This window comes from Physeter macrocephalus, chromosome 10 (genome assembly GCF_002837175.3).
Source record: "Physeter macrocephalus isolate SW-GA chromosome 10, ASM283717v5, whole genome shotgun sequence".
NCBI classification, from domain to species: Eukaryota; Metazoa; Chordata; class Mammalia; order Artiodactyla; family Physeteridae; genus Physeter; species Physeter macrocephalus.
This window is the reverse complement of record NC_041223.1, coordinates 17,544,125-17,552,909: the sequence shown is the minus strand read 5'-3', so window position 1 is coordinate 17,552,909 and position 8,785 is coordinate 17,544,125.

Sequence of the window (8,785 nt, the reverse complement as noted above, 5' to 3'; positions counted from 1 at the left end):
GTGGCAGTGACAGTCTGGGACTCCCAAGGCTAGGTCTTAAGAAGCCTTGAAGCTTCCAAGGCTACAAGTCTCTTGTATGCTTGACCTTGTGATGTTCCCTCTTAGAATCCAACCAGTGGGCCTAAACCACACAGAGAGGCCATATGTAGACATTCTAGGTGACAACCCAGCTGGGCTCCCGGTCAACAGCCAACATCAACTGCAAACCATGCAAGGGAGCCACATTGGACATCTAGCCTGCGTTGGCCTTTAGACCCTTCCAACACCTGTCGCCATCTGACTGCAGCCATGTGACAGATGCTGGACAAAAACTACCCAGATGAGCCCAGCAAATCCACTGGACTATGAAGGATAATCATAAATTGTTATTTCAAGCCACTAAATTTGGGGCTGGTTTGCCATGCATGCAATGGTAGATAACTGGAACAAAGCTGCAGGGTAGATGTCTATTTTAAAGAGCCACTAGTAAAAACCCAGAGAAACAGCTGGGAGGGAGGGACTCTCACTATAAACATTTAAATGTAATTCATAATTTTGTTTCTCAAGTCATTGTTTCAAAACTTCCAGAAAAGTCCAATTCGATTTTGAAGGGACATGTGGGGACTGAAGAAATGTTGGTTTGGATGAAAAAGGGAATGAGTGAATGATTGAATGTTTCCTGTTATATAAGTCCTCTCGTAGAAAGCATCGAAGGACCAGCCATCAATCTAGAAGTTTCATTAAGAATCTATTATTTCTAATGCCATTTGCAGCAACATGGTTGGACCTAGAAATTATACTAAGTGAAGCAAGTCAGAGAAAGACAAATGTCCTATGAGGTCACTTATATGTGGAATCTGAAAAAAATGATGCAGATGAATTTATTTACTAAACAGAAACAGACTTACAGACATAGAAAACAAACTTATGGTTAACAAAGTGGAAAGGGGCCGAGGGGATAAATTAGGAATTTAGGATTAGCCAGATACACACTACTATATATAAAACAGATAAATAACAAGGCCCTACAGTATAGCACAGGGAATATATTCAGTGTCTTGTAATAAACTATAATGGAAAAGAATCTGAAAAAGAAAAAAATACGTATATATATGAATCACTTTGCTGTACACCAGAAATTAACACAACATTGTTTGTTCCCTTGACCTAAAAACTACACACGGGGGCACTCGTACATGCTAAGGGGGTATCTTGTGGTATGGCGAGGGGGCACCAGCATATCTGTGTGTTGCCATGGCCATTTTCAGAGCATTTACATTTTCATTGTAATTGCATTAAGCCCTGTGAAGGAGGTTGAGTAGAAAACTGCAATGTGGGTGTGGCCGTCCAAGGTCACCCGACCAGCTGGTGGACAGCCCAGACCCAGGTCTTCCGCCTACCAGTCAGGTTCACGCCAAACCCCTCTGCCCTCTCTAGATCTTATTTTGTCCAGGACCCACCAATGTCTTCAAATGACCTTGTTTACAACACAAAATAATGCCATAAGGCTGCTTTTTAAAGATGTTTTGAGAAATAATGGTACTGATTGCTAGACCAAAATAGAGTATGTCTATCACTGAAATAATTCAAAAAGCTATTTTTGTGGGTCACATTCTATGTGATAAAAACTGTCATCTTAGTTGCCTTTAAAGGACACCTCCCTCCGTAAATCCATACAGCGTCTGTATTCTCGGCTGAATGGGACTCCTCCACAAAGAGTATATAGATTACTCTGATTCAGAACGGAAGTAGAACAGATAGATAAAGTTGACAGTTCAAAGAAGAGGTCTTCATTACTAAATTATTCGGGAGGTTTTGTAAGTCAGGAAAACTAATCTGCAAATAATGCCCCCCTCGGGGCCACTTATCCTGTATTCATGTCCTCACACTGACTAGGAAAAAACAAGAACACGGAGTTTTCCCTCCCCATCGTCAATTACAAATATGTGTCCCCCCCCCCCCCCCCCCCCCCCCCCCGCGTGTGAAATTGTGTTTCTTGTAAATTGCCCTATGCTGGTGCCTTGTGAAGTAAACATCCAAGTTCCTGAGGCATCTTTCTGCCTTAGTCAATGAGGGGCATGTGCCCTGTTGGTGCTCTTAGAGCCAGGCTGGCCCTACGTGTGGTCCTCCATGTGTGGGAGGCCAGCGGAGGCTGGGAGGCCATGTGCCTGGTTATGAAGCTGTTCGTCCACTTTCCACATTATCGAGCTATAAAAGCTGCTTGGCTCGCAAGAAGCTGATGGCCATGGACACAAATCAAACCAGTCTCCCTTCTGCCCGAACCCTAGAAAAGCTCCTTGCTGAGGCTGTGCGGTAGGAAGGGCTGGGGCTCTGCTGTAGCACAGATGACAGGAGAGCTGGCATGCGCACCCAGAGAAGGCAGGAGCCATCTGTGCATGTTCATTGGAGGCCAGTTCCCTGCTAGGGGACCTTTATGCTTGGCTCCATTGGCTAGGAATGACTGCACACGATTTAAAGATCTGAAAGGATTAACTGTGTGTTTCACTGTCAGTCATCTGCTGGATGACAAAGAGTTGACGTTTATAGGAGAAATCTTTATTCTGGAATCTAAAGGACCACCTGAGAAGGTCTACAGTGATGCTTACCAAAAATTGGACTTATAATCATTTAAACTAATTTTGAACATTAGTAACTTCATGGTTAGATGGTCCAGAAGAAAAACACAGCCTATGAAGATCATCTATGTTTCCCCTTTTTATTCTCAAGCATGGCTCCAGACATGTACTCCTGTTAGGGAAACCTATACAATTTGTTTCCCTACATAAATATTATGTGCATAGTAGAAATGGCTGTGTTACTACACATCAGATTGTTTCTGTCCTGTATGACTAATTCAGTTTGGCTTCATTGTGTTTTAGCAATTCCAGAAAGTAAGGGCAGAGGCAGCTCTACAACATTTTTTTTTTTTTAATTTTTGGCTGTGTTGGGTCTCCGTTTCTGCGCGAGGGCTTTCTCTAGTTGCAGCGAGCGGGGGCCACTCTACATCGCGGTGCGCGGGCCTCTCACTGTCGCGGCCTCTCTTGTTGTGGAGCACAGGCTCCAGACGCGCAGGCTCAGTAGTTGTGGCTCACGGGCCCAGTTGCTCCGTGTCATGTGGGATCCTCCCAGACCAGGGCTTGAACCCGTGTCCCCTGCATCGGCAGGCAGACTCTCAACCACTGTGCCACCAGGGAAGCCCCAGCCCTACAACATTTTTATGTAACACCTGTGCTTCTTTAAAATGCCTCTGAACTTAGAAGACCTAAGAACTTTACCAACTATTTGCTCAGGTTTTGCTTAAAAGAACATGAATTCATCAACGTTCAGATGACTCAAAACCCCGGTTTTCTGGGAGATCGATGTAGATGTGTTCTAGGCTCAGTGCATAGAAGTGGCTTACCTTTTATGTTTTTTCTAGTGTTCGAGAAAAAATGTAATCGAATTTTTTGGTGTTCTCTGAATTGGGGGGGGTCACTGTTAAGGAGACAGAGGATAAGTCTTGGTGGGTGCTGGTTATTGAGTTTAAAAGAAGATGGTGGTGTCTCCTCATGAAAGTTTAGATTATGAGGGCCAGAACTGGTAATCTGCTCTTGATGAGCAGGCTGAGGGATTCCTGTCACCTCTCTTGTCAGGTGGCTGCAGGTGCTGCTCTGATATTTCCAAATCAACCCCCAGCCTTCCCAGTAGAGGCAGAGGGGGCAACTGGAAACAGCATTGGCTCCGTGATCATGGAGCTCCAACCTGGTCTTAGGTGGTCTTAGGCGGGCCCAGTTTCAATGAGCCATTCCCTTCCTTCTCTTGTCTCCAAATAGGACTGATCTTAGCATGTCCTTTTAAATAGCCCCTTGCACCTCATATGGGAAGGAGCTGTGGATCAGATTTAACACCCACAAACTAACGCTTCCACGGACAATGACTGAGTTTACCAAACTGAGCTTACCATAGTTGGAGACTGCACATCCTCTAACCGGCTTGCTTGGTTTTTAACTACCAAAAACACCGTATCTTCTCTTGACTATTACCAGGTGTTGGTTTTAAATCAGCATATTTAAGAAATGTGTACTATTAATTAGAACTTTCCAATAATGAACACTAACATCTGATAAAAGCAAGATATTCTCCCTAGAGAATGACCTTTGGCAGTGACAAACTGACCAATTTAAGGGGTTCTATTTTTATGGTTTAACTGCCCCCCGACTCCATCTTAACTACCTCTGCAATATGTACTTCATATGTACATATGGTACTTTAGCACAAACTAAATAGTAAAAGGTCAACAGGAATCAGAGTGGAGCTCGGAGGAAAGGAAGCGTATGTCAGAATTATTTTTGCACATATCAAAGCCTGATTTGGGTGTAAACTTAGCCAGAGGGGTAAATGATGTCTTTGCGGCTCAAATATATTGACACTTTAATTAATGGCCTAAGAAAATACACTGGGTATTGGGATGAAACCAATGGACTATTCTTTTGCCTTAAATGTGCTATGAGAAGGGTCCATGAAAGACGGGGTGTCTACATTGCCAAGAGTTAGGAGGGGACTGGGGTTTCCAAATCCTGGCCATCCCTATCTTTGTCCATCAGAAACTGGGTTAGCATGTAATGCAAAAGCAAGAGAATTGTAGCAACACAAAATGAGGCCATATTGTACACTCTAGGACTCTATATAATTGCTAAGAATGGGTCGTAAATTTGGTGTTAATCTATTAATCAACTATCACCAAGAAATGTAGATCCTGTCACTACATGCAAAATACTATGTTTTGCTTGACTTTTCGTAGGGCAGATTTGATTCCAGAAAAATATTTTGGGATCATCAGAAACAAAAAGGCTTTCTAAACAAAAGGTGACTTATTTTATGATTACTTTCCCCTCTTTTCCTTCAGGGGAGGGAATGAGGAGAGAGAACAAGGTAGCAGAGAGATATGCCCAAAGGACTATGACCAGGAATGGGCCCCAGCATGTCCACGCCTGGCAGGAGTGGCCCAGGAGGCAAGCTCAGGGCTGCTATGTCTGTCAGAGGCCATCATTCACATGTAGATCTGGGTTGTGAAGTTCCAGAGACTTATTCTGCATTTGGCACTGTGTCTGTAGTTTGGGTAAACTGCCTTAGATGGGCAATGGTGCCCAGGACCCCATGTCCTGATACTCTGATCGTCTAGGCAGGAATAACTGAGAGAGATTTTCTTCTCAATTACCTTTTCTGATTTTTTTAAATGAATCTGTCACTAATTTTTATATTTTAAATAATGGGGTATAGTTGAGAGCAAGATATAAAGACATATGAATTAATAAGTAAAGAAATATTAGCCAGATGGTATAGGCTACCTATTCTTTTTTGGCTTTCAACTATTGCCAATTACTATTTATTTAACCATAGCATAGTTTCTGTGTTTATATAAAATAACTCAATTAGACTTTCTAAGAGGTAGGCCTTTCCTGTATCTTCTCAGTGGCTCTAGCACACAGCAACTTTTACCAACTTTTTATCCAAGGCCCTCTTAGTTGTTCTCTGTTTAAACTTTGTTTTTTACCTTCTCTTTATGAAAACAGTATGGTTATTTACAACTTAAAGAGAAAAGAGCAACGTGATACAATGAACTTTGAAGTAAATTAGCCTGGGTTTAAATCCTGACTTGATTTCTGAATAAACATGGTCATGTTATTAAAACATTCTGAGATTCTTTTTTGCGGGGTGAGGGGTGAAGTAGAAAAGAATAGCTCTATTGCTTTGCCAGGCAAAGGGGGCCACAGCGGGCTAATGCCCTCAAAACTGTGTGTCCCCCAAACACTCTGAGATTCTTAATTTGCAAACTTGGAGTGAGACCTTGCTTGGTTGTTGGACAATTAAATGAAATAAATATGTAAAACTCCTAGCATGTATTGAGGTCATGGTCTTCATTGCTACCACTTCAACCATTTCCACTAGTTTCACTGCTACAGCAACTGCCAACTGAGTCACCATGGGGAATCCAGGTAACTCTCTGACCCTCAGTTTCCTCTTCAGCAAAACAAAGATATTAATGTCTACCTCCCAGGGTTATGAAGATGATGAAATGCGAACATCTGTAAAGTGCTCAGCACATGCCATGTATGTTCAATAAGTGGAGTGCAGCATCTTTCCCTCTTTCCCCCTCTTCTTAGCAATTTCAAGAAAGTCTTCAAGCCCTTGTTATTCCCAGGCTGGTAGTTCACTCTGATCCTGAGATTAGATTAGAGCCTGCAGGGTTGCCTTTAATGCACTGTAAATTGAACCTGATGTCTGGATTTGTGTCCAGAAAAGATTCACACACTCCTACGAGGCTTGCTAGGTCTAAATCAATCTTTAGGCTGTAGAGGAAGCAAGAAATGTACGTAGCACACAAATATTCCTCTCTTTTCTCCTTTTCCTTCAGAGACCCCTCATGGCCAATGTCCAACACAAGTTGCACAGGCAGAAAATATCCGTACACTCTTCCTTCAGGCCTCTGTCGTGCTCTGGTTGCTCAGTGGTAAGAGGGTCTTGCCTCCCACCGCTCCCCATTTCCTGGCCTCCCTCACCATCTCCTACTGACAGACACAAGAAAATGGACCAGATTTCCATGCCTACAGGGACCCTGTAGTACCCCCATGGGCAGCTTGATGCGGGACAAGATGCAGCTGACCACAGCAACGTGACGATTGCCATGTCCTTAAGCTGCTTGCAGAAATAGCCGATTAAAATGAAGACACAGTCTCAGCACATCAACATAGGCTGTTCATTACCCCGCCTCTCTTATTCCTGTGTTCTGTGCACCTTCCTTCTGAGGACACAGAAGGCTCCCCTAGTCCATGCCTGTGTGGCTTCCTAGACTGGGGAGGTGATGTTTTCTATTGCTTTTGGCGTTCACTTAAGTTTCAGTATGTTTGCTTTGCTCACGCTCTATGGATCATTCAGGAAAGACTGAGGAATGTCTTGTTTTATGTTGTCAGATAGGTGCCAACCCATATGGCGGGGGTTTTTGTTTAATTTTTATTTTTTAGTTGCACCTGTCAAAGGTCCCAGAAACTGTTTGGTAACAGACATGGGCAGCATGTACAGTAAATTTCAGAAACCGCCACACTTAACATAGGAAGAGAAAGGCCAGATCAAATTGTGGGGTGAGTGTGCCATGCTCAGTATCCTAGGGGGCCTTTGATAATTGATCCTAAATGGACCTTTTTCTCTGCCATAGCATTTTATTTGGTCAAGATGTGCTTTCTATCTACTGTGGTCCAAAAGCTAAAATCACAATGAACACAGTAACCACTCCTAATTCAGAAATTTCACCATCTGTTGTTTCAACTTGTGCCACTTACCTCTGCAGAGCCAGGAAACAACAGCAATAAACTTCCCACCCAGGAGCCCAATGGTGAGGGTCAAGGTGATGCCCAAAGAGCAAAGGCTACCAGGCGACCTTGAGCCCAGGAGTAAAGTAATACACGGCATTTATCTAGCTCTCTAGTTGTAACACTAGAGATGTGATTCCACCCGCTTACATAGAAAAAAATGGCAGACTTTCCAAGGCCGTACCACATTGCTTGGCATCATAATGAGTAGCTGATACAATCCTTGTCCTCAAACTCAAGTGAGGTAAATGTGACTTGTATATTTCCTTTAAAGCAACTTTGAGCCCCCAGCTGCATTTCATTTTTGTCCTTGTTGGGCTTTCCTAGGACTTCACCAGATTCAGGAAGGGGTACAAGTGCCCAGAAAGGCGAGGGGCCTTGGCTGTGGGGTTGGGGTCTGTCATGGTCTCGCCAATACCGAACTGGCTGGGCCTCCAGGGCTGCCTGGACATCCAGCAGTCCTCTGCCACTCCCGTGTCCTCCTGAGGCTTAAGGATCATTGTGGAAGCTGTGAGTGTCCCAGCCTTATAGTTTCTCCTCTGTAGACACACCACAACTCTTCCTCCCTGGGACACTCTGCTTCCCCAGGGCAGAGCCAGGGAACCACCCTTCCCTGGGACCTTGGAACCTGTCTCTACCCCAAGACCTGTTTCTCAAAGATATTCTGCTCCTTCCTTTAAATTCAGTCTTCCCTTTGGGAGTCAGACGCTTAGAAAAAAAAAAAAAAAAGCCAGGAAATCTTGCAGCTGGGTCTGGCTTCTACCACACTCAGGGAATGAGGCACAGAGACCGAGAGGAAAAGAAGGATACAGAGAGTGAGAGGGGGAAACGACCCTAAATTCAAACCTCCAAACTTTGTTATGAGTGTGTGTGGTAGCACCAAACACAGCACTGCACTCCATGTGCGGGTCTAAGCCATTCTCCAAGACCAAGTGGAGTGAACATTTCACAAAGAGGAGACTTTGGGTCCTCCACCCACTGTATTTGTGCAAGGAAGTAGGGGGGATTGAAAGCACATTTTCAACACACCACTGGTTTATCCTTTACAGACTGCGCTTTACATTAGTTAAACTTTTTGGACCATGTAAACCAATGTTGCATCCTCTTTTTCTTGTAAATCGTTTGCAAATGAGTAAAATTCACTGATACTCAAGAAAGCTTTCACAACCACTCTCTGTGCAAAGGACGACCAAAACGTGCCTGTAGAGTCAGTTTTGTGTTCCAGTGACATTAGTTGAGTCAGTCACAGCAGGCTGAACTCGTGTCCCTCAATTTAAGACAATGCAGTCTATAAAACCTCACACTTGCAAAGTTGTTTTCCCTCTTAAAAGTGGATGTGCCGGGGCTTCCCTGGTGGCGCAGTGGTTGAGAGTCCGCCTGCCGATGCAGGGGACGTGGGTTCGTGCCCCCGTCCGGGAAGATCCCACATGCCGCGGAGCGGCTGGGCCCGTGAGCCATGG